At 45.5% G+C, this 27462-nt stretch overlaps 1 long non-coding RNA gene across 2 annotated transcripts in view; it reads left to right on the forward strand.

Moving 5' to 3' along the window:
• LOC138473694 (uncharacterized) overlaps positions 1 to 27462 on the forward strand; it is a 384250-nt gene that overhangs the window by 178375 nt on the left and 178413 nt on the right. Inside the window, exons 2-3 of one of the 2 annotated variants that reach the window (XR_011268857.1) lie at positions 17065 to 17155; positions 26148 to 27299. This is a non-coding gene — a long non-coding RNA (uncharacterized lncRNA). Of the gene's footprint in view, positions 1 to 17064; positions 17156 to 26147; positions 27300 to 27462 lie in introns of those variants that run through there. The other variant, XR_011268858.1, reaches the window with a different exon arrangement.

Genomic DNA, 27462 nt, shown 5'->3' on the forward strand with positions numbered 1-27462 from the left:
TAACCCTTGTTTTGTCTGATTTTGATTCTCAAATGGAGTTTCTTTTCAACCCTGCAGCCGCCTCTTGTGGGGCAGAACATGCAAGTGATGGGAGCTTGACCTCCCGTCACCCCTAACGAGGCATAGCCTTCCTAGGCGCTCTTTAAATCCAGTCAAAGAACATATGCATGATGACAAAGAATAGGCAAAGAGACAGAGCTTCTGAAAAAATAAGATCTGCCGTTACAACCCATGATTAGTTCAGTACAAAACATGATGGGCAGCACAAGGCACTGGCAATATTATCACGATTCTGACTACACCCAGCAAATAAAACAAGGGGCCTCATTACGACCCAGGCGGTAAGTTACCGCCTGGGCCGTGACTTTACCACCATGGCGTAAACTACGTTTACGCCATGGTGGTTGGCGGACTTACCGCCCCATTCCGAGTTTGGCGGGGCGGTAAGTCCCCAATCCCCATTTACCCTTCCCCATTCCCATTTTTGCCCCATAGGGCATAATGGGAGTGGGGAAGGCGTTAATTACGCCACCGTAAATTACGGTGGCGTAATTAACTCCATGGTCCCTTAGCGCCATGGATTTTAACACCTGCTAAAAGCAGGTGTTAAATCCGCCATGGCGCTAAGGGACCTCGTACTCAGGCGGTAAGGGTCGGCGCTGTTTACGGCGCCGTAAACCCCTTACCGCCTGAGTTGTAATGAGGCCCAATGAAAGAAGACCTCTGACCTTTCCATGAGTGGAAACCAAATAAGTCTTCTTGGAAGGTTCGTAGAATTGAATGTCTGAAGAGCATAGATTATCAGTAGAAAAGTTAAACCTTACTTTAGAAATGAAAGATGATAACACAGAGACTGAGCTCTAGGATCCACATAGTGATATGCCTATCGATAGCCCAACTACAAGGTACTTTACCAGGTTGAGCTACCAGAATCTCTGCCTAGCTGTCTCATAGGGTCAGTGGATGTGCAAGGTGACAAGCTTAGTGCAGTAACTTTTACTCTGTCAGGTGTGCTGGAGCATGCCCAGCCACTTAGGTGTTCTTCGAACAAGGTTTGCACAAAGGAAGCTGAGCAGCACTATCTTTCCTATCATCCCTTGCGCCTTCCCACCTTGTGGGTGACTTCCACTGATAAGGGGGCGACTGCTACCAGGATCAAAGTTACTGGGCTAAAAGTATACGTTTGTACCTGAATTTCGTTGTATGAGAAGTTTAATAGGTTTATCATGTCTATACAGTTTGAAGGATAGAGGACGATTATTTTCTTTTTAAAATAATGATAATACCACCATACCCGGGGATTTGAAAAAATAAATCACAATATATCTTCCCCAAATTAGAAACATTCAAAATCAAAGATAACGACAAATGAAATACAAAACAAGGGAACATTCCAGTTGGTTATACCAAACCTGAATTCTTGTCATCATTAATCATTACTATTATTATTATTATTATTATTATTATTATTATTATTATTATTGGATGTCACAAAAGCATTTTACAGTGGCGAGATGCCATTGAAAAATGCCTTGTAAATGAGGCCCTGGGTTTGTTTAAAGGAGTGACTGCAGTGATCACAATGCTAAAGGAAAACACTGGCAGTGAAAGAGTACCCCTAACACTGAAGGTCTTCATAATCTGAGACAGGAATGAAGGAGGATTGGAATTGGAATGAATCTAGTAGATATTTCCATATGGACAGGATGGTGATGTCATGAAAAAACGTCCAGAATGGATGAAATGGATACAAAAGGGATTGATGCAGATACTGCGGAAGCCCATCCATGAGAAAGATGAGTCATAGTTGCAGTCCTTGTGGGTTATACAGTGGTGGCTGGGGATTGAAAGTGCAACCACAGGGTTGCCTCTTGGGAAATCTGTTGACTGTCCTTTAACTCTTGTGGCTATGATGTAAGCAGTCGGAGTACACAACTAACAAAACCATCATTGGATTATTTTGTTTTTTTAAGTGGCATCATTTAGTCATTGTAGTGTTTACAAAAGTACTCAGTCATGTTCTGAGGTGGGGAGGTCAAAGTGCATGTGATATTATTACCGTTATTCGTTTCCATGTGGGGAAACCATGTCAGTTGTGTCAACAATAAATATGATAGGATGGATGTGGTGGTCTTTAATTGCTTTCTGATACTCTTTGTTTTATATTTCTGTGTTGTATCACTAGATCAGAATCACTTTCATTACCATGGCTTTGCAATGGATTTCCTCTGTCAATGTATAGTTTGTCGGTATTAAAACATTGAGCCATCCATCCCTGCATACTTTATCCTAATGCAGAGGTTACCTCTTTATACACCATCAGGAAGAAACTAACAATAGACCGTATTTAGTTTCGTATTAATCTTCTTCCTGCCAAAAATAGGAAAGTGTGCAGTAATGCCACTGGAACACAGCTTCCATCTTTTGTCTGAAGATTCTGAAGTCTGAAGATTCTGTTAAACATTAACTAAACATTAACCAGATACATTCATCAATGCTCACAAAAATATAATTTGATTTCACAATTCCATTTAAAATGAATACTATGTGTTGTTATTATTTTTCGATGAAATTCGAAAATGTCATCGAACACTCTATGTGCTTGTTTTCCTTGATCCACTGCTGGCCTTCCCAGAATTCAACACTCTCGAAATGTATAAATAATTCAACAAAAAAATAATGACCTCGCCTTCCAGGTTCTAGTAATGGTGTAATCAATCCTGGCTTACAATACAATTACTCAAGGCTCCTTTCAGCAGGAGTGGTTAGTGAAAGGGCAGCGAGTGAGTTTGCTGGCCCTGCCGTTCTGTTCGAGTAATGTGTTGCTCCATTCATTGAACCCTTCCTTAAGCAGTTTCGCAGCTGACTGCAATACATTTGAGGATATTTTACATTGGTATTTTGTAGCTGTATAACACATACCTTAATTCACAAGGGCCACGCATATATGTCTAGTAACAGAGTGGTCGTGTGTTTCTTGTTCAAAGTCACTTGGTAGAAAACATGTTTAGAAGTAAAAAAGGACACTTTTTTCTCGCTTCCTTAACCTTTAAAGAATTAGCCAATTTTGAAAAACGTTACTTATAGTCCTGCCCATGTTGACCTGTTCATTCACATACAAATTAATCGTCTGATATTTATTATCGAATTTGATCCATACAAATCAAGTTGTTTCACACAAAAAATGTTTAGTTGCATCTAGCCAATAACAACGGGCCTCATTATGAGTCCGGCAGTAGCCGTGCCGGTAAAAACGGCACGGCTGCCGCCAGAGTCATTTTTTTTTTCTGGCGCCCGCCAATGGGGACTTACCGGGGCATTACAGCCCCAGAGGTCCTCTGGGGCTCATTGCCGGGTGCCAGCAAATATTACTACCCATTTCCATTCGAGTCCCATTGGACTCAATGGGAATGGGGAGTACGAATGCATCGGCACCATTCATGAACGGTGCCGGTGCATCCGTCAAGGTCTGTGAGCCGGTGCAGTTCCGCCCGCCATGTCAGACCTGGTAGGCTGAAAGGCACCCGTTCGCAGACCTCATAGTTTGATGGTCCGGTAACAACGTGCCAGTAGCTTTCCGGCACCGTTGTTACCGGACCAGCAAACGTATTACTCTAGCTCCATACATTCATCTCCATAAGTCACTAATATGTGACAACATTAAAAATGTTGCACAAACATATCACATTATGGGGAATTTGTAAAGCACTCTTCTGCCATTTATCAAACCTTGTAGTGCTGATCATGTGTAATCGTTGAATTTAAGAGCTGTAGTGGCAAGTCATGATGGATATCTAAATATGGATGCGGGGGCAGTTCTGCCAGGGGCTGGAAATGTGATGGCCCTCTGCATCACCATCCAGTCTGAGTTTTGAGAGGGAGTGGTCCCTGCTAGCAATGGTTAACCTAACAGCTCTTGCGATCGTCCTACAGGCTGAGGCTGGCTTTCTGAAGTGATGATTGTGTCTCTCAGTAATTAAAGTGTGTCGGTATTAGGCACGTGGCTATGATGCATGCAGGGTCCCTCACCTCCTTGTGACATTGTGATGGTGTGTGTCAGTGGGGTATGAGTTTACTCTTTGCTCAGTAATTGAGTAACCTGTGGCACGCACAGTCCCATTTGTGTCTGTATGTCACAGTGACTGTCTAGTGGTGGGGTTGACACGTTCTGGTGGAGTCCCCAATCCTGGTTTATATCTAAAGCTAGTAGAGAAGGCACTCCCAGCAGGGGTCAACAACCTAACACCCCTCTCCAGCATATTCCGTTCCCAGGTTAGGTAGAGTTAATCCTGAAAATGAGCAGGATGCCAATACATACTACATGTCTCCTGGCTGTATTCTTTTCTGCGGGATGTGTTTGCATCTGTAGTTCTACTGTCAGAAGAGGATCTAAGATGCCTGTAAGTAACCCAGAACTCCTCTTACTGTTCTGCTTGTGTGTGAGGAACTATAAGGAAGCGATAAAGGGAGACGTGAGAAAGGAGAAAAGAAAGAGGGATAAAGAGGAAAGGGAAGTGGGGAACGTGAAGGGAACAGTGAGAGATGATATACTGGGGTGACACGCCAGAGCTGGAAACTGAGAGACAGGAGAAGAGGATAGAGGAGAGGGGTTATTAACAGGGAGAGAGGGTACTTAGGCTACAATACGGGGTTGTGGAGAGTGAAAGAGAGAGAAAGGTGTTGAGGAGAAGAAGAGGGTGAGAGAGGATGGTAAGGGAGTGCAGAACTCTAGATTAAGGACTGATTGGTAATGCAATATTCCCCTCCATTCTTTTACATAATCCTGAAAGGTTTAAAACTTTTTTTTAAAGGAATTAGGTTGACAATAGTTATTTTTAAAAAGTCTAACAATGACTGGGGCAAAATGTATTTTTGCAGTGCAAAGTGTCTATGCAACAGTGCAAAGTCAGTGAAAATTCACGTTTCACTGGATAAATACACTTTTCATTGCTCTGTGAACCAGGGTGTTTGTTGGCAGTACAAAGTCACTTTGCACAGCTCTACAAATTCCATAAATCAGGCCCATTCTCTCATTCAGTTAGAAAGGTGTGTTCAGGACGTCTCTGAGGAGGGATTATTTTCCATCTTCGTAACACAAGTAATTACATTGCTTCATCGGTCCGCCTCATTAATAAAACATACAGCTCACTTCTAGATTCATCTTTAAATAGGCAACCTAAAACCAGACCACTTCTGGCACAATGTGGAACAGTAATCTGCCCAGTCGATACAGCCCTTTATTGAAATTTCACAGTTTGCAAAGGAAGGAGATGAAGCTATGCCACAAAAACCAAATGGGATCATTTTTATTTTATTGCATTTGTTACACGCCCAGACCCTTGGGTATCACGTCGAGGTTACAGACAGCTTAAGAGTTTCTTATACAGCGATACAGTCAAATGGTAAAACGTAACATTTCGCCTGACGGCTCAAATTACACCAAGATATAAAAGTTAACATACATGAAAGAAATGTAGGAGGACATTCACTTATTGTTACAGATATTCAGGTCTAAGCAATCCAATGACAGTGTTGGTTGGGACCTGGCAGGATGGCACAGCTTGTCAATATTGGTTAAACAACCAGGTTTTCATGGCTTTTTTGAACCCTGATATGGATTCCTCATTTATTATACTAAGTGGTAGTGAGTTCCAGAGAGTAGGGGCTCTGAAGCTCTGAAGCTACTTCCTCCTGTTCTAGTGCATTTATATTGCGGGATTTCCAGAAGTGCCTGATTGTTTGCTCCAAGGTTCCTACTCAGTGTTTTTTTCATAATAATGTTGTTGAGGTAGCTATGGGCTTTGTTTGTAAGACATTTGTATACAACACATAGGATTTTGAAAAAGATTCTAGCTTTGATAGGTAGCCAGTGGTTTCCTCGTCTAATGTTGGAGATGTGTTCTGATTTCTTTATTCCTAGTGCAGCTCTAAGGGCTTTATTCTGCAGTAGTTGTAATTTACTGATATTGGTTTTGGACGTTCCTAGCAGAAGGGCATTACAGCAGTCGAGCTTAGTTAGAATTAGGGCTCTGGACAGTGTGATACAGTTGGAAGGTGTGAGGAATTGGCGGCTTATGGCAATGAGGTTGGCCGTGTATGCTGTGGAGGATGAGAAGGCTGAGATGTGTTTGTTCATGGTGAGATTAGCATCTAGATATACCCCGAGAGTTTTGACTTGCTTGAGTAGTGGGATCAAAGTACCGTCAATATTGATTGATAACACAAACATGTCACAAACTGTAATCCACACAATGTTATATACTTGATCCCTTGTCCTTGCCAGCTTTATAAAATTGTGATGACACAGTGACCTATGTAAAACATACCTTTGAACACATGTCCTGTTTAAGGACCTGCTAATCTAATGTACCAATAGGGAACACTGCACACAAGAGGATTACATAACAGATGATAATCACTAGAAAATAATTGAACAATTAAAAACAGTGGCGAGAGGAGGTAACATGATCTGGGGCTGTTCATTTTAAAAGAACAACGCAGTATGTTCTGAAGGAACACTGGCATTGTGAAAGTGAATGAGTCCACTGCGTTCCTTTGTTCAGCAGTTTCCAAATACATGTGTTTACATGTTTATCCTCCAAGAAATGTGCACTCAACATTATTAACAACCACAGGAGCGCACAACATTTCACCACTATGAATGGACATAACATGCCCCATGAGCTTCAATGTATTTTATGTACACGAAAGAACAATGCTATTCATCACAACAGAATGTTCAATAGATAACAAGTAAGATTTGATGGGAAGGAGTGAGCTTCTTACAATGGGGTGAGTTTGAGTGACATCCTGACCAGGTGTTGGAGGGAAGTACATGGAACAGTCCCCAGGGAAAATACATGGGTGGACTTGCATAGATTAGGACAATCAACATTAGACATTTTTAAGTGCAGGTATGCGATATGGCTAGCTGCATTAGGGTTGTGACCACGATGGATGAAGTTTGAGGGTGGAGGCAGATAAAGTGAGGGACAGAGTCAGGTTAGAGGCAAGGAGACATTTTTAGCCACAAGGCAGAACAGATATATTTAAAGAGAGTAACTCAGAGGTGAGGAGGTAGGTCTTTAGTTTGGTTTTGAACAAATCGATATGGGCTGTTTCTCAGATGTCCTGGGGAAAATAATTCTATGCTAGTGGAGCAAGAAGAGAGAAAGAGCGAAAGCGAGAGGAAGCACAGGGAAGGTGAGGTGATACAAGGGTAGTTGAGTAGGCAGAGCAGAGATTACTAGAAGGCTTGTAGAGTTGGATAGAGGAGGATAGACATAGTGGTGTCTTACCGTGGATAGATTTGTGAACCAGGAGTAGAAATTTAATTTTAATCTGGGCCTGTTTTGCTTCATCGCCATCCAGCCTAGTGACCGTATGAGGGTGTAGATGTGAAGAAAGGGAGTTCAAAGAGGGTCCTTGTAGCAAAGTTAATGATCTTGTTAATAGGACAGAAATCATATTTGGGGAGACCAAAGAGGATGTTGGCACAATAGTCTAGTTTGGAGAAGACAAGAGTAGTTAAGAGGTGCTTTGCTGTGTTGAAAGGAAGGAGGTGACTGATTTTCATAATATTAAGGAGGTTGAGGCAAGCCACTGTTGCAGTGTTGAAGATGAAAGTAGAGAAGGTGTGAGGAAGGTCATAAATGATGCTGGGGTCCCTATCTGAAGAAGTGTAGGTGAGAGTGTCAGGTGGGACCCGGATAGGCAGGGGAAGAGATGATTGAGAGTATTTGAAAGGGAAGAAGAGCACCTCTGTTTTGGTACAGTTTGAAAAGCAAACGGGTAGATGACCCCCTAATGACTCATTACTACGGCTAATATCGCTAAGTACAAAAAAATGTGGCGGAATGACGATACAATTCCAATAGAAAAATGTAACTTATTTAGACATATTCCATATTTTAAAGCTGCCTTAGCTGGCTCATGATTTAATAGTAAAACACTGTGGACACAATCATACAAATAAAAACTATCAAAATATACATGCAAACAAGTCTCATAAAGTGTACTTTGAAAAAAGTGCCATGACTGTCAATATGCCAAACAATGGTCCTAAAAAAGAATGTGCAAGCAACGCATTTGCCATCAATTGGTGGCAGAAAACAATGTTCTACACACTAAATGGACAAACATATACATGATACGACAAAAAATGATAAAGCTACAGTCTATGGGGCAAGACAATTGTATACACAAGATCAAATTGTCTTCTAATATCTTATTGAGCTCTTCTGAAGGGTCTTTTACTTTCCACTTCTTCCTAGATTCAACATTTCGCCTGAATCAGGTAATGTTTTCATCAGGATAGGCTGCATATTCTGAAAAGTTCATAGAAAATGACACTGCTAAGTAACAATATCTCCTCTCAACCACAATGGGCCTCATTACGACCCTGGCGCTAAGTGAAAAACGATGGCGGTAAATGGTTACCGCCATCGTTTTCCGCCAGGTCCGATCATGACCCGTGACCGTTAACTACGATGCCATTAGCGGCATCGTAGTTAACGCTGCCGCTAACTGCGCCAAGGGTGCACGCACGCGACCGCCCACACCGTACTTAGCGCCATGGCGGAAAGGTACGCAAATGCGGACCCAAGCGGACATGCACCTAACGCCATCACCCAGCCCGTTAAGTACCTTACCGCCATGGTGCTAATAACGCCATCGCGAACCAACCGTAAAGGGCCATGTTAAGTGAATGCAGCTGCCACAGGTGCACAGAATCAGCACAGGTGGAGGCAATACAGACTCAGGAAGTACAAAAAGAGCACACCCCACCCCTTCCCACACCAGTCACACTCCACAATGATACCAATACGACTAGCAATGTTGGGGCTGGAGGACCTGATAGCAATGCATGTGCTACAACAGCAACAACAACAACAGGCAGCACAGAGGAGACGCAGGAGGAGAAGGAGGGCAAGGCAGGCCCAGCAAGCCCCACCAGCACAGCCAGTGCCACCACGCAGGCAGCCCCCAATCCCACGCATCAGAGCCAATCCATTCAACCTCACTGCTGAGCAGATCCACACCCTGTACCGTTTGGACCGGGACACCATCTCCGCCATCGTAGACATGACACACAACGACATCGTCAGCATGATAGAAACTCCAACCGCCATCCCCCCTACTGAAGGTAGTGTCTGTACTCCACTTCCTGGCCACAGGCACCTACCAGCACACAGTGGGGCACCTGCATGGCATTTCACAACCATTATTCTCACGAACACTCATCCAAGTGCTCGATGCCCTCCTCAAGCACACAGACGACCACATCTCATTACCACGGACTGGCCAGGAGATTGCAAACACCAAAGTGGGTTTCCATGCACTAGCCGGCATACCCGGTTGCATTGGTGCCATCGACTGCACCCATGTGGAATTGGTGGTTCCACGTGCCATGGAGGTACCGTACCGCAACCGGAAACAGTTCCACTCAATCAACGTGCAAATGGTCTGTGACTCCAACAAGATCATCACACATTGTTGTGCCCGATTCCCCGGATCAACCCATGATTCTATGGTCCTGAGGAACTCCACAATACCACGCTACATGGAGCGACATGCAGGGCCAAGATCCTGGCTACTCGGTGAGTCCAATGTCATGGAAGTGGGCAGGTGAATGACGTACCGATGCATACTCCACCTGGCTGAAAGGGGGGGGATGATGCATACTCCACCTGGCTGAAAGGGGGGGGGGATGATGCATACTCCACCTGGCTGAAAGGGGGGGGGGATGATGCATACTCCACCTGGCTGAAAGCGGGGGGGGGTGATGCATACTCCACCTGGCTGAAAGGGGGGGGGTGATGCATACTCCACCTGGCTGAAAGGGGGGGGTGATGCATACTCCACCTGGCTGAAAGGGGGGGGGTGATGCATACTCCACCTGGCTGAAAGGGGGGGGGATGATGCATACTCCACCTGGCTGAAAGGGGGGGGGATGATGCATACTCCACCTGGATGAAAGGGGGGGGGTGATGCATACTCCACCTGGCTGAAAGGGGGGGGGATGATGCATACTCCACCTGGCTGAAAGGGGGGGGGTGATGCATACTCCACCTGGCTGAAAGGGGGAGGGGATGCATACGCCACCTGGCTGTGAGTAACACAGAGAACGGAGACAGAGAATGGGCACGCACAATGCACACAACCCCTCTGCATACATTGGGTGATGGCATGCAAAACAGGCCATGGGAGCCATGAGCATATACTGGTTGCATTGTGTGAATCAATTAGTGCATGTAGAAGTGAGCCAAAGTAACAGTTGGATGCAAGCCATGGTGGAACATCATGTTCTTGATCAGACAACATGACTGACACATACATTCTCGCCTACATACAGGTGATGCAGGCTATCCCCTGAAGAGGTGGCTCCTTACACCAGTCCAGAACCCGCAGAACCAGCACGAGGAGGACTTCAACCGTGCACATACACATACTCGTGTGGTCACATTCGGCCTATTGAAGGCACGGTTCCGAAGCCTCAGCAGGTCTGGTGGGGCACTCCTGTATGGCCATGAGAAGGTGGCAAAGATCGTCATGGCATGTGTCATGCTACACAATATGTGCGTCAGACGGAATGTGCCCCTGCCCCCTGACGCAGAACTGCAACCACCTGACGATGAGGATGAGGAGGGTGCAGATGGGGCGGCACCCCATGGAGGAGGAGATGCACAGGAGGGGCGTGCAATGCGCCAAAGTATCATCGACCACTGCTTCTAGCACACACGGCTGGTGTGTATCACATGGTGACTGCACTTGGGGCACTGTGTGGCTCTGGGACATGCACACTGTGGACTGTACACCAATAAAGCACACATACGCAATGAAAATGTCCACACATTTCTTTTTCGGAAAGAAAAAAGTGTATTCAAACTATGAAACATCGTGACACACCCCCTCCCACCTCCCCCCTGCACACCCCAACACAACCCCCCCACATCCCCCCTGCACACCCCAACACACCCCCTCCCACCTCCCCCCTGCACACCTAAACACACCCCCCCCACCTCCCCCCTGCACACCCCAACACACCCCCCCACCTCCCCCCTGCACACCTCAACACACACCCCCCACCTCCCCCCTGCACACCCCAACACACCCCATGTAGGTGTCAACAGATGCCTGTGACAGTGGCCACAGGCTGTTACAAGCCCCCTCTCCCGGCCCCCGGGGCACCCCTGGCTGTGGAGCGCAGGTTACATCCGGAACGTCGCACGGGGCTGCTCTGTGCAGAACTGGCAGTGGAGGATGTCCCTGCCTGCCCCCGTGCATGCACGTCCTGTAGGGTGTGGGTGAGCTCAGTGAGCGCACGACGCAAGCCGGCAAGTTCAGCACAGATGTCCCTGGACATGGCCTGCATGGCATCCCTCAGGGTGGCAGTGCTCTGGGCTACTTCGGCCCTTAGGGTCTCCGTGGCCTGTTCAATGGTTGCCCTAGCCCCCACACATTCCGCGGCATGCTCAGTCAGCATCGTGGACAGTTGCTGCTGCCGTTCTGTGATGTCCTCGAGGGACTGCTGCCCCTGCTGGCCCATGGCCAGTGCTGGTGGTGTGATGGAGGGGCTGCTCCCCTCCTGTGGAGTGAGGACTGGGCATGGGGTGGAAGGCCACTCCTCTACCTCTGTGTGCCCCTGTGTGTGATCCTCATGGGGGCTGGCGTCTGAGAAACAGGGGGAATGTAGTAGGTCAGTGGGGCTTCTGACCTCGTGCTCCATGTCTGAGTCTGAACATGCAGCTATTGCAGCTGTCTCACCGATGTTGCTGCTGGCCGCTGACCCAGTGCTTTCTGTGGCAGGCAATGTCGGTAGAGGTGGAGCAGCTGCTGCTGGCCTGCTGCCTACAGGGGTGCTTGCCGGTGGGACGTCCGGTATGCTCGCAGTGGGTCCTGCTTGTTGTGGGGTCTGCCTCACTGCAGCTGAGGTTGAGGGTGCGGGGACGGTATTGATGCCTTCTTGGCTCTCTTCGTCGCAGTGGTGTCCTGGTCCTCGGGGTGTGAATCTGTGCCTGTGGTGGAGCAAAGGAGGGAGGGCGTTATTGATGGGTCTGCGGACTTTGGAATGACAATGATTGACATTATTCTGGTCAGTAGATGAGGCAGATTTCAGGCAGGGCCATGCAGGTTGTCTCCTTTTAGTGTGGAATGTGGATGCAGATATGCGGGTGCCAGCAGTGTATACAGGGTGGTGCTCGCATGTGGCTATGGGCAGTGTTGAAATGTGTTGCATTTACACTGTAGGGCAACCTTGTGCTACACATGAATGGACTGCAGTGACTATGGCATGTCTTGTTTGAGGCACCTACCTTCATCGCCTGATGTCGGAGCTCCCCTTTCCATCCCTCCGACGCCTTCAATGGATTGCATGCCAATCGTGGTTGCACAGATCTCCTCCCACGTTTGGAGTTTTAGTGGGGATTCCGACCCTCCACCGGTACCCAGGGCAAGGTTGCGGTTTGCAGAGATGACGGCTCTGACCCGTATGCGTAGGTCATCCCAGCGCTTCCTGCACTGCTGTGGGGTGCGGGGTACGGTCCCCACCGCGCTGACGGGCTCGGCCACCAGGGCCCAGATGGCCTTCTTCTTCGCTATCGCTGTCCTGGTCATTTCCGGGGAGAACACGACACCTGCGTTGTCTTGCAGGTTCTCCGCAAGCATGCAGAGTTCCTCCCTGCTGAATCTCTCCTGGCGCTGGCGGTCACATGCCTTCTTTACAACTTTAGGCATTTTCGGGTACTTGGATGGGTGGGTGATTGGTTGGGACAGGTGTCAAGGTTGGATCTGGTGTTGTTCGGTAGGATGGCAATGGATTATGTTTTTAAAGATGGCCGTTTCCCGTTCCGGCGCGATGACGCTATTTCCGGTCCTGCTTTTTACGGCCACCGCAAATTACGGTGGCCGCTAATTACGGTGGGCGCTAATTACGGTGGCCGCTACTTACGGTGGCGGAAGTGCACCTTGCTCGCTTTAGGATGCCGGTAGGGGCCTTTTCCACCATGGCGTTAATTGCATTACCGCCATGGCGTAATGCTCGTGCGCGATGGGTCGTAATGTGGCGCTCTTTACGCCATCGGCCCACGGCGTAAACGCTCATTACGCCATGGCGGTAATGACGGAAGATTACCGCCTGGGTCGTAATGAGGCCCAATGTGTGCTAACACAATGCATCAATTTAAAGTAAATATTCAAATACTCAAAAGAGCATGCAATGTGTTGGCTCTAACTAGTCAATCAACTGAACCTTAATCAACCAAAACATAAAAGGAAAGAACACATTACTTGTCTTTCTAACCGTAGTGTGTATACACCTGCCTACACATAAAGACAAAGGAGACACTTACAGCACCTCCGAACGGTCATGGATATGTGTTCCTTTCTTCCCCTGCTGCTCACACCATTCAAGTTGTGACATAACTAAACAAGAAACCAGAAACAAACCAGAAATGTATCACCATTGCACCCGAAAAGCCCTTTTGGATTACTATCAAGGCACAGGCATGGCAAAAATATATGAGAGAAGACCATAGGAGGTAAGTATCATGTACTGCATACTCCGAGCTTTTGAAGACCCAGAGCATACAAAGCCATCCAATATTAAATGCCAGAGAGACAGTTAGAAATTTTGATAGCAAGATCAGAGGAGAGTCCAGAAAAAAAGAAACATATTTGGGTGTCATCTGTGAATAGATGGTACAAGAACCCAAAGGAGGAGATTAGTGCCCCATGAGCAGTGGTGTAGAGTGTAAAATGCTGGGGATCCAAAACAGAGCCTTGTGGAACACTTAACAGGTAGTGAAGTGAATTGAGAGGTGTTGCTGTTCCTGGAAACAATTGTCAAGGTGTCAGGTAGGATGAAATCCAGCTAAGGGCTTGATCGCAAATCCCAAAAAAAGAGAGGGCATTAAGGAAAGCAGAGTGATAGTGTCAAAGGAAGCAGACAGGTCAAGGATAATTAGGATAGAGGATGGGTTGGAGTGAATAGCAAAGGTGATGTAGTTGGCGAGATTCATGCAGCACTTTACGTGGAGTGACAGGACCGGAAACCTGCTTGTAGGAGGTATTGAAGGTTATGGGAGTCTAAGAAATGTGCAAGACGGTTAAACACAACCCTTTCAAGTACTTTAGCATAGTGCGGAAGGAGAGACACAGAGCAAAGGTTATCAAGTAGGTTCGGGTCAGCCCCTTCTTTTTTTCGAAGTGGGATGACCATAGCCATTTTGAAAATAGAGGGAAAGCAAGCAGAGTCAAAGGACATGCTGCAGAGTTCAGCGAGGTGAGAGGTCACTAAAGGGGCACTAGCCGAGGAGAAGGAGAGTTTGATGGGGCAGGAGGGGGTTAGCCATGATCAGTAGAGATAGGACTTCTTCAGTATTAATGTGACTAAAGCCGGAGATAGCAGCAGAGGAGGATGGTAGAGTAGGCAGAGTGTAGAATGTAGGAGGGGGAAGTGTGAGGACAGTCAGCAGAGAGCGTCTTATTTTGGAAATGTATGTGGCAAAGTATTTATTTAGATCATTAGCTGTGAGATTGGAGTTGAAAATCATCGGTTTATAGGTCATAGATTTAGGAGGAGTGAGTTTAGGGTGCCCTGTAGCTGGTGAAGATGATTGGAGTGAGAGTTAATTAGGGTGAGGTAGAATTCCTGTTTTTGCTCCATCAAGAGATAAATTCAGGGCAGAGAGGTAGAGGCCCTCAGGAAGTAGCAGCGTATGAATGTGCTGACCTATGTCTGAGAATGCTGAGACTTAGGGAGGAAAGTTATCTTTCTGTGGGAGCAGATTGACTAGTATATTAGGGATTGGAAGCTGGAGAAGACAACGCTAGTAGAAGAGACATCATGTGTAAAGGAGCATTTTGATAACTGTAGGTCTGAGAGAAAGGGAGGAATGGCAGAAAGTTTACATTTCCTTTTAGTAATAGGTGGGGCAAGTGGTAAGGAGAAGGCAGAGAGTTGAAACAAGATGGTGGGGGAAGCAATGGAGTGATCAGATAAACATGATGTGACAGTAATGCTAGTGGCTTGATATGAACAAGCATGTCAAAGAGTTACCCCGGGAGTGGGTAGGTAGTTTATAGATGGAGTAGAAAGTGTGGTCACTAAGACTAAGGGCCTCATTACTATTAGCGCCATGGCTGCCTCCAAAATTGTGTCCGGTTCCGGGATCTGGGAATGAGGAATTACTGGGTCATTCCAACCTTGGAGGACCCGGTAATTCCTCATTCAAAAAACCATTCCCCATTCCCATTCGAGCCCCCATAGGGCTCAATGGGAACAGGGATGGAGCTAATAATGGGCCTGTTAACCTGTTAATCCCATATATATATATATATATATATATATATATATATATATATATATATATTCCTTTTCAGCTAATAGTGGGGCATTGAGTCAAACAACAGCTAGGTCCGCCCCATGTTGCTTTCACAAAAAGCATAATAGTTATGAATATGTAATTTATTACGCATATTCCACATTTTTCCCTTCACCCGTTCATCAACTCTCATATTTGGAACCTTTTCAGATCAGCCAGACACCCCTCTTAGTTGTCCATTACAGTCCCAGAGTCACAAGTGGATGAATGTTATATCTCTACAATCGCCCACAAATTACATATAAAATAGCACATACATGTAATCAGTATGACTTATGGTTGCTGAGAAAAATGCCTAATTGATAATAGTCCTTTCAAATTAATTGTGAATATTCATGTGGGACAAATGGCCGTTCTCCTGCTTTAAGGCCATATGGTCTCACTGGGTCAGCCTGTAACCAGAGTTTTTATTATTCTCTTTGTGTTCATAGCTTGCTCTTTGAAGTTGGTTGCCTCCATTTTCACACCATTTGGTCATGCTCCATCCAAGGGAATCTTGTCCTGCAGTCACTGAATTCAGAGCCAGCAAGTCTGGGGAACACTGAGCTTAACACACCTTTAGCAGGACACTTTATTGCCTTAATAATTAGCTGGGGTGTGTAAAATCCAGACCTGCAGTTGGGCACTTCCTTGTGAAGTGTCCACAGCAAGCACAAGGGTTTATCTCTAGCCTACAGAAGCTTTTCCGTGGAAAACAAAAGGTCTTTTCTTCTCAAATGTTAACAGGGGTACATTGTTCACATTTAAACTGCAAACACACATACAAAGCTGTTTTTGTTTAAAACTCCTGTTTTCCATGAGAATGGGACATTTGATTTTTCTTCTTGCTTTGTGAATTAAAATGCTGCTTTTCCATGGGTAGTGACAGGTAGGCCTTTTTCACATGGCTCTTCAGTTTTAATTTGCAATCACACATGAAAAAACATTTTTGGTGTTAGTGTTGAACAATCCTGATTTTCATGTGAAAGGAACCTTCAGTTTTACATTGCAGCCAAACATGCAAAGCCTTTGTTGGTGTTAGTGTTGAACAATCCTGCTTTTCATATGAAAGGTACTTTCAGTTTTCCCTTGCAGCCACACATGCAAAGCCGTTTTTTGGTGTTAGTGTTAAAAAATCCTGGGACCTTCAGTTTGGGGTCTTTGAATGCACCGCACATACCCCTCCCCCCATGTTCTTCCATTAATCTTTGTTGGGGAAGAGCAGGGAAGAGTGGGGTTTCATTAGGTGTAACTTCCTTCATTAAGGAGGGGGCACTCCAGTCTCCACTTCCATTTCTGGTTTAGGGGTATGACATTGCACCCCCTTTTGCCTGTCATTAGGGAGTGGGCACTCCAGCCTCCCCTTCATTCTTTGGGTCTAATGAAGGACAGAAAAATAGTTTCAGTACTTTTTACACACATATTTCTCAGGGAGATTTACATACAATTCTAAAATGACATTTTCACAAATTCACAAAACACATATTATTTATTTTGTATAATAACACCAAGTAAAATATTCCCTGCTACATATATATTCGTCTTAGTTTCCACCCGGTTTTCATCCTTGCTTTTATTCTTCAGATGGTTCCTCTGCTAGACTTTCATTTGGCACTTCAATTAGTCCTAAAGCATGTCTGGGATGACAGATTTTCAATTGATTGATGTGGACCCATTTTTCTTCTGTCTGTTCTCCTTTTAGGATGCAGATCTTATAAGCAGCAGGTGATATTTTATCTGCAATTTCAAAGGCACCCCACCAAGATGGCCTGATTCCTTCGAAAATTTTGCAGGTAACCTTGTCACCTACTTCATACTCTTTCTTGGTGGTCTGTAGATCATAATCGGTCTTCCTGTCTTCAGCTGACTTTTCTAAATTGATCTGATCATAAACAAAAACATGCTGGAGGTGTTTCCTTAAATGTTCAATGTACTCATGAGTAATGGACACATTTATCAGTGTCTTCTCTTGAGTTCTATAGAGCAGATGATGCTGTAACACCATTTTATGTCCGGTCGTGTGCTCAAATGGAGACATCTTTGTTGCAGAAGATTGTGTAAACCTAATAGCCATCAGGACAAGTGGCAATCAGATGTCCCAACTGGGTCCAGAATCTGCCACAAACTTCTTTAAGATACTGACAATTGTTTTGTTGTATCTCTCTACCCCACCCCGCCCACTTGAGGCCTGGCGGTAGGCAATGTGGAGTTTTGTTTTTACCCCTAGAATCTCCCACATCTTTGCCATCACGTCACTGGTAAAATAGCTTCCTTGCTCCAACTGAATCCATTGCGGGAGGCCAAAACAAGAGAATATGTGATTGATCCTTAGTGCAGCAGCTATCTCTGCCTTATAAATTACGACTGGAAGACATTCTACCCACTTTGTGAACAAGCATGTCACACTCAACACGTACTTGTTTCATCCAGAGGAGCAAATCACTGGCCCAAACTAATCGACATGCAAATCCGACCAAGGCAGTGTCATTCCCCTTTTTTTGTTGGGAGCTCAGTGTGTGAGTCAACTGGGTTGAAAATGAGCACACACAAGGCATCCCTTAAGGTGAATGTTGAGATCCTGGCCCATGTGTGGTAAGCAGGCAACCTCGCACAAAATGTCCATTATAGACATGAAACTACTATGACCAGCAGTGGCTCGTCATGGGAGTAGTTCAATATCAGGCTTCGGAATGTGGTAGGTACAACCCACTGGTCGCAGCCATATAGGGTTCTCCTTTCCAACAAACCGTTTTGGATCCAGAACATCTTGGAAAACTTCATCAACACCTGGAAAGCCTCTTTACCTGTATAATCTAACTCTGCTAAAGGAAAGCTCACAGGGTACAATTTTCCAATGATTGGGTCCTCTTTCTGTGCAGTGATCAAATCTGCATCTGGGGTATCTTTACTCTACTGGGCTGTCGAAAGTTTGCTGTTAGAATGAGTTTCTGACCTGGTGACAGCTGCAATTTGGATTTCATCCAGCAGGGATTAAGTTTATGTAAATCCCCCTGCAGAGCTATGGTTTTAGCGAGCTGGACAGCCAGGTCATTCCCAATCTTATCTGGCGCCTCTATTTTGGAATGACCTCTTATCTTCTTCCAATAGATGGTCCTCTCATTGGAGGTCACCAGATCATCAATTGACTGAATCAGATTGGCATTCTTTAGGGGTTTGTTGTTAGCACAAAGCATGCCTCTATTCTTCCATTTAATCAGGTGATCCACAAACCCATTCTTGACACAATCAGAGTCAGTAATTATGATCAGTTTATTGAGCTGTTGGTTCACTGCAGTGAGGATGGCTTGATGACTTCCATCAAATCTGAAACCTGACTACTTCAGGGCCATATTTTTTAACCAGCAGAGGCTTCCGGCGTATCATTAACCCAAGCATTCCCAATGCCAGCCACCAGTTTTTTTCCCCTATTGTTATCAACATGGTAGAAGCACCCATCCAAATAAACTGTGGGTAACCGCTGACACATGTCTTCTTAATAGAACTGGTGTGGGGAAGTTAAGTACTCCTCCATGTTGTTGTTGTTCATTAGACTTGTGTCCTCAAGACATTTTTCTTGAGCAGAATCATATAAGTCGGCCAACCCTTATGCTAGGGGACTCTTCTTGTTTTGGCCATAGCTGGCCTCCACAGGAAAGTCTTGCAGAGACAGAATCCAGGAAGTAATTCTGGAATAACAAACATTCCCCACCCTGATTCAGTCACTTTATATTTCAAAGGTTGATAAGGAGACTAAACAATGATTTGCTCCCTCTGGATGAATGGGCAGTAATTTTTCAATTTGCATACCGTTGCTAGGAGTGCCTTCTCGCAGTCATTGAATTTTTCCTCTACAAAAGACAAAGTCTTGCTCGTGTATGAGCGGACTTTGTTGACCTTGTTATTCTTTTAGTACAATACCGCTGTTAGGCAAGTATCTGAGAACCCTGTCTCCAAGAAGAACTCCTTGTTCTTTATACAGTAAGCCAAAAAAGGAGCCTGGGAAAGGCTTCTTTTCAGTTGTTTCACTTCTTCTGATTGTTCCGGACCCCAGTCCCAATTGACTCCTGCCTTTAATAAATCATCTACGGCTCGAGTGACCATGCCTATACTTCAATGAACTTCTGACTATAATTAGTGAGTTTAAGAAGGCTTCTTAATTCTCATGAAGTGCACATGATGAAAATTACATGGAAGGAGTGCAAATGTAACAGGTCACCTCCAAGTAATTAACAGGGACTGGAAAATGAACCCACTTTTGTTTTACAATTCCCAACAACATACTTCACAAAAAGTGAGTTAACAAATAGGAGATGCAGGCATAGACTATCAATATCATGTTTTCTTCTAATTTTTAAATTTGGATTCCACAGCTCATTTGTTATGTTATGTTACATACACTTCTAAAGCGCACGGCCACTCTAAGGTATCTTGGAGCTAGAGGGCTCGGCAGGCGGTCATAAGCCAAAACAAACACCCCTCCGCCTAAAACATAGCATAGCTGCTGCTAAGGAAAAGGCTCGTCCTCCAATCCGCACAGGCCAGCAGATGGGCACAACAAGCAGATCAGCAGATGTGGCGTGCAGCCACCGATTCGGAAGGAAGCAAATTAACTTGGCTTGGAGAAATTCTGCATCCTGAGCGTTCATCACCCGATGTACAATACAGAAAGCTTTGAACCTGATGCGCTGGGTCACCGGAAGCCAGTGAAGGGTCTGAAGCAACAGAGAGATATGGGTTCCAGAGGGCGTGCCTGTTGCAAGACAAGCTGCTAAGTTTTGTAAACGTTGCAGTCGCTGAATCAGGCCCTTTGGCTGAGCCAGCCATAGAGAATTACAATAATCCAGCTGGGAGAGTACCATCGCTGCCACCACAGGCGGATGGAGAGGGGCAGGGATCATGGGAAGCACTTTCCTTAATACTTTAAGCTGAAAGTAACCAGCTTGGCAGACGGCTGCTACTTCACTGTCCAAGGAAAGCGATGCGACAGGAGTACACCCAGATTTTTCACATTCTCCACCGGGACTGCAAGAGGACCATGAGAGGAAGACCAGAAAGCGGACACCCAGCGTGAGGGATCAGGAGGACAGCCCACCACCAGCAACTCAGTCTTGTCTCTGTTCAACTTAAGCCAGTTGTGGTTCATCCAATCCCCGACAGCCAACAGGCACCTCCTCAGGCACGACGACATCTCAGTCTGATCCAGATCTAAACAGATCAGGATCTGAGTGTCGTCGGCATAAGAGTAGCACCTGATGCCGAAAGAGCAGATGAGACACACAAGTGCCCAGATGTAAATATTAAATGGAACCGGTGACAAGGAGGAACCCTACGGCACTCTACACCCAAGATGAGAAGGGGCAGAAAGAAAAGGGGGCATAAAGAGAGTCTGAGTACGATCCGCCAGGAACGAAGTGAACCAGGCCCATACCTGCCTAGATATACCCATCTCGGCAAGACAGGATAGCAGAATGGGGTGGTTGACAGAGTCGAATGCCGCTAACAGGTCTAACAAAATCAGGGCACCCACCCCACCTGCGTCCACCTGCTTGGCGATATTGTCTTGGACAGAACAAGAACACTCTCTGTGCCCCTGCCAGGTCTGAAGCCAGACCGAGCTGGGTCCAACAGGTGAGAAGATTCAAGAAACATGGAGAGTAAAGGTGACACGAGAGACTCAAGAAGCTTCGAGAGGAAGGGGAGAAGGGAAATAGGGCAGAAATTGGACAACAAAGAGGGGTCAAGTGATGGCTTCTTCAAAAGAGGAATAACCCTGGCGGCTTTAAGCCCTTGCGGGACCATTCCTAACTGGCAGGAATTGTTGATGGCAGCTGTGATCTCCATTAGAATGTCCGGGGAGATCGTTTTTCATGACAGTCAATGGGACAATATCAGAGGGGGAGCACAACTTAATCTTTTGAATGGCAGCTAATACCATATCTTCAGAAAACCAGGAAAAGAAAGACCATCTCGTCAGACCACCAGGGTCCGCAATTTGAGGTGGATTGTTCTCACTATTAGTGGAAGTGGTCATCACAGTGGAATTATTAACACGAATGGTTGTGATCTTCATGATAAAAATTTTGAGAAAGGACATCACACAGTTCCTGGGTAGGTATAACATTAGGGGTCCGGTTAGCTGAAGACGAAAGGGATTTGACTGCTGAAAAAAGAGCCTTATGTTGGCAAAGTGAAGACTCAATTTTCATGGTGAGATACAGTGTTTAGCTGCTTTAATGGCTGCAGAGTAGGCAGCAGAGCAGGCCTTATATTGGACTTTAGATGTAGGATCGTAGGCCTTACGCCATTTGCTTTTTGCCTGTCTCAATTTTAAGCCGTGCAGCTTTCAAAAGATCTGAAAACCAAGGCTCGAATTTCAGTCTGAGAGGTTGAATGAGACGTAGTGAGGCCACCACATCTGCTGCCTCAAGCAGTGCTTGGGAGAGCAGAGAGAGGGAGGCAACCGGAGCCAGTTTAAACTTAGCAGTGACCGAAGAAGCCATTTAAAAACATTTCATTTCATGTTCTATTCAACTTCACAAAAACAACTGTCCTTCCTAAATGAATGGTGGGGTTGTGATGGGGGGATCAAGGACAATGACGGAGAGATGATGGGAAAGAGCAGATCGGCCACAGCAATGGGAAACTAGTGCATCAGTCCCAAGCAGGGTATTGTGTGGGGACAAGTTGGGCAACTCCCCATAAGCAAAGGATGATCCAGCATGATGAGACCGACTGCTATCGCACCCAGCCTTCCCACACATTAGGACTGCTAAAGATGATGTCGCCAAGGCCCAGATGCAGAGACGGGTAATGGAAGTACTATTAAAAGGAACATCTCTGTCAGGCCAGATTCAACAACCACCAATACAGATTGCTCCTATTGTACAACCAGTATATAAACGTATATAGTAGAGAGAGAGGGATAAGCAGTGAATTAACATAACTAACGTGTCAAACGGCAGAGGCGTACAGAGGGTTGGGCCTGAGCGGGCAATGCCCACCCACACTTTGGAAATGCCCACTCAGCAGTGCCAAGTGGACATTTACAGATGTTAATGTCACTGCAGTGGGCCCAACTAAATTAGCTTAAGGCCACACTAGTTAGACAGTCATGGCTTTGCCTCTGTCAAAAGGTCATGAAGTATGTGAACCGGTGCCCTGTGAAGCAGATGTGGTGGTCATAACCACCGATCAGCCACACAAACAGTCACATGCACTGAATTGCACAGGCCTGTGAACATGGGTCCATGTATGGGACAGTGTGATACTCCCGTGCCCAGAACTGCCAGTGAAGTCCTGCATGCACATACCGTGGAACTCAGTGTAAGTAGAAAATCATTGGCGGTCATTACAAGTATGGCGGTAGGGGCTTAACGGCACCGTTAAGGATGGCGGTGCCTTTAAGCCCCTACCGCCATATTCCGAGGTCCCTTAGCGGGTCCCAGCAGGAACGGCTGGTCTGACCACCTGTTCTTTGCGGGACCCGTTAAGGAACCTTGGAGCTAATAACGAGCCCGCAATTTGCGGGCCCGTTCTTAGTGCCTTCCCCATTCCCATTGAGCCCTATGGGGGCTCAATGGGAATGGGGAATGGTTTACTGAATGGGGACTTACCGGGTCCGCATAGGTCGGAATGTCCCGGTAAGTACCCATTCAGTGACACCGGACCTGGGTTTGGAGGCAGCCATGGCGCTAATAGCGCCATGGCTACCTCCACACTCGTAATGACCCCCATTGTATCAATCCACCCAAGGCGGTAGTGAGAGGGGTGCTCAGAAGACTATATCAAATTAATGTGGGCACAGTACTGTCTATGTATACATTATACTCCTGACCCCCTTTGATGCACCATGCCATGACACTGAGCGCTGCTTCCCAGGCAGACATCCGCCCTGATGATGTTTCTCCTATGGGCAAGTGTGTCAAAAAGTGTCAGTGGTGGGGATTATTCTCTACCCTTGGGTGTGGATATGGGGGTCTACAGATGCACACGTAATGTACTGTTAAGCCGTATATGTTGGAGATATATATTATGAAAAAGTATCATGTGTAGCGCTCAGCAACATTTGGAGGTCCTTTTGTGCCTGGCTAGCCGTGGCCAATTCTGGCCAAAAACCTAATCCCACGCTTTTTCCCTTTCGCAAGAAAGCCGTCACTCACCGATAGCTGTTGCAACCTTCTCATCACAAGCAAATAACAGCGAATAATTTAGTGGTTCTTCAAATGTACAATCCTCCTGCGACGAACAGACTACAACTTTTATCTGAACGGTGCTATATGCAATCCATTTCTAGCATGTCTATCTCGCACGTGCACACCACCATCCTTTGGCTGCATCTAATTGGACTCTTTTGAAGTGGCAAAAATAATATTTATTATTTTATGTGGCCTGCTCTATTCGTGCAGCATAAAGGATACCGGTGTGTGAATGTATTTCATCCCATGAGAGAAGCATTATGGGGAAGTGATAAAAGGTTGGTTTGATTGCAAAGGAGATGGCGTAAACTGGCCTCGGCTACACTGCGGAAATGCATGACATGCACAACGTGCTTCTGAGATAAGGATCAGGTGATCCTTAACGTTTAAATACATATATTTGGAGAGAGGGCCCCATTCAGGAAGGCAAAGTGTGAGGTTGCTTCTGCTACCAATACATTACTTTAGCATGCAGGTATCTTTCAGTACTGACTGGCATTTGACAGGAGTAACCAAGTAGTCAGGTGGGTGATTTCAAATAGTCAAGTTGTGCAATTGTGGAAGAACAAAGAATCAAACTCATAAATGTGGTATAGAAGGAACAGTGTAACCGTGGGGAACTCAGTGATGAAGGAATTATTCTTTCAAATGACAGCTGTTTGCTACATCTGGCTCTGCATATCACAGCATTTAGGCAAAATCATGATTGTGTCACTCACTGCATGATGATGGAACCACAAACATTATCTGTTGTTTGTATTTCCGCAATATTACCACCTTAATAAGGGAGGTGGTCCGACCCTGCCAAACTCTAGAGCAATTGAATTCAAACTGTGGCACAGGCTCTCCTGCCCTCCCCACCGTCCCCTAACCCCCACCCCCAGGGTCCTGGCCACATGCCCTGGTGGAGTGAGATACCACTCTGAATAAAGATCAAAGCAAGAACTACGTGCTTGTGATGGATGATAAGATAATGAGGCGTTTTTATGAAAGTGAAGTGGCCTGCATCATGCAATCCAATCAAAATGAGTAACATTAAAAATAATTACTAGCGGAATCCTTGTTTCTAAGAATGAGTACAAGCAGGTGACTTAATGACATATTGGGCCCGATTCATTTAATTATTTCCGTGGTAAATCAGGACGTTGTGCGCCAAACTGCGAGCGAAATCCCGTTTGTCGATTCATGGAAGTGACTGCGTGGCCCTTATGTGTACTATGTGGGGGGAGCTCAACCAGGCTCAGCACGTCTCTGTAAGCGGCTGAGTGCTTTGCGCAAGACACCATGCAGAGCATGGGCAAGGAAGGGGGAGGAACTTGTAAAATGATGAAGAACAAGGGAAAATGTGCCCATTAGGAGGGACGGTCCACGGGCAGTCCATTGCACGCCCACTATTGCGCATAACGATATGTATTCATGAATAAGACAGCGCAACCTCACACAAAGCCCTCATACTATCCACCACCGAAAGGCAGGCATACAGACTTGCGCATAGGATTCACTGTGCAGAGGTAAGATTGGGTCTCGGATTTAGGGATGTGTGTACACTGCCAGGGTTTTGATCTAACTTAGAGCTGAGCATACACAGTGTGGCAGGGTGCATGAATAGTTTACGGAGGTTCGCACGCAGATTTTCTGAGTTTTACCCGAGTTACGATAATTTGTAAGCATGTTGTTGCGGTGCCAGTAACAGTTATGGAGGACTGCACACAGGGTCCCCGAGATGCAGGCCTGCTTGTGGGAGACCCCACACACTGTTTTAAGGGTGGATGTATTCTCGCCAGGGAGCACACAAAGGTAGCTGTTCCTGGCTGTTTTTGTATTGCAAGAGGGCGTTGTCGGGGGCATTTCCGGCCACGACTTGCGTATACGGTTACTTTGCGCTAACAATTCCATGAAAATGCAGAACGTGCAGAAAAACTTCTGCACGCAGGCTCGCGCAGAGTCATTCTTTGCACGTAGGGTTTGTGGGATCTCTGCACACTTTTCCATGCATTGGGCCCATTATCTTTTTGACATATAATCTGAAACTATTGCATTGGAGTACAGCTAGGCGGGAGAAGCAATGTGAGGAGGGATAAACAGCATGTGTGCAGTGTTTGACTTTTAACCACCCATTTACGGCGCATGGTCATGCTAATCTGAATTCCCAAGATCAACATTGCCTGTCTATCCATGTCAAAGTCTGTAATGCAGTAACATCAATTGTGTTGTTAAATAGTGCTTGCCAGTGTTATTTCCAAGCAGTCTCATCAATTAATAGATTAATAGTAGCTGTCAGCAGCTCCTGGTGTAATAAAAACTTCTTAACCAAGTTTGCCTTCATCCACCTAATTTAGTATTACGTGTGTCCTTGCATCTGTTCCTTGCTCTGAAATCATGTTAAAACAGGTATTAGCATTCTCACAGTGCCTAGCATTTGAATAGTGCTATGTTGTTGCCATCATTAGAACTCAGGTCAGATTACCACTATTTATTGTGGCTTTAAACTGCTATGTTATACATTTGCACTGAGTGACTTTTATAAAAATGACTTTTCATTTATTTTAACTTTTAATATATGCTAGCTTTTATTTCCGCCCCCTCCTAGGTTGTAATCTGATTTGATTTACTCTTTCGGGGCTGAAAAGGCTTCTGTAAACTTTACCTCAAGACTGCGTTTGGCTGTCACGACTCGCGGGTCTGTTTCCTCACTTCCCTGTGCCGCAGGCATAAAGGACGTGTGTCAGCGCGGGCTGATCGACAATCTGCAAGGGCTTCTACACCACCGAATGTCACGCTTTGCTGGACTCTGAAGCGGTCTGCTCATTTATTATATTCACTTAACGTATTTTTTCGGAACTTCATTGCTATTGTATGATGTATGCTTCTCGCTGTCGTGCATTGCTACACACTACTCAGGAACTATGCTCTACTATACTAAAGATAATCAGCTGAATGTTAATAATAGCCAGGGCTCAATTAACCTGTGGAACCTCAATAAATGTAGACGTGAAGAGGTTTCATGTGCAGAAGTCAACACATACTGCAATGTATAACAATCCACATTTTGTTTAGGGGTTGCTTTGATCAATGCCAGATCACATGTAAAAAATGCATCTGCTGTCAAAGATCTTATCTTATCTTTACATCTAGATATGCGATTTTAACCAACACCTGGTTCACCACCAGTTCCACAGTTCATGTTCACTTAGTGGTCCCCTGTGACTTTCAAATTAAATGGTCTAATTGTGACCATCAGAAGGGCGGGGGGTTGCTGTCATTGCCAAGTCCAGAAGAGTCAAGTCCAGACCTACCAGAGCAGCTTGCACAAACTGCTTATCAGTTCCCCCTTTCAAAATGACGACAATCGGTGGGCATATCTTCCCTGTCAAAGCTGCCAACTGTGGAATTCCTTCCACCCACCTTAAGGACTGACCAATCCTACTTACACTTTAGATTAAATATCATTTACTGACTTAAAGAAAATGATCTGTAGTTCTAGCATAACCTTCTATTCCTTTTATCAGACCTCTGTAACCCAGACTGGATCCTTCCTTTGCACTTGTGGAACCATACTTGTAATTTAATATGTATCACACGCTGTATTGTTGTATTCCCCCTTTAACTATGTGACTATATAACAATGTAACTATCTAACTATGTAACATTGTAACTATGCAAGCTTAAAGTATACTTGTTCTCGTGCACTGTTACCTTCGGGTCTGGTGTGCACTATAAATAAATGAACAAATAAACAAGTCATCATTGGCTCTAATTTTCATTCCTTAAAATGGTAAATGACCTCCCAAATATTAAAATATTAAAAAAATGCAAACTGTAGCTACACACATAATTGGCTATCCTCTTTCACACCCCATCCAGCTTATTTTCCAGCGTATCTCTCTCCATCCATACACATGCAA

The sequence above is a fragment of the Ambystoma mexicanum genome, chromosome 8 (assembly GCF_040938575.1).
Source record: "Ambystoma mexicanum isolate Mex_15411 chromosome 8, UKY_AmexF1_1, whole genome shotgun sequence".
NCBI lineage: Eukaryota > Metazoa > Chordata > Amphibia > Caudata > Ambystomatidae > Ambystoma > Ambystoma mexicanum.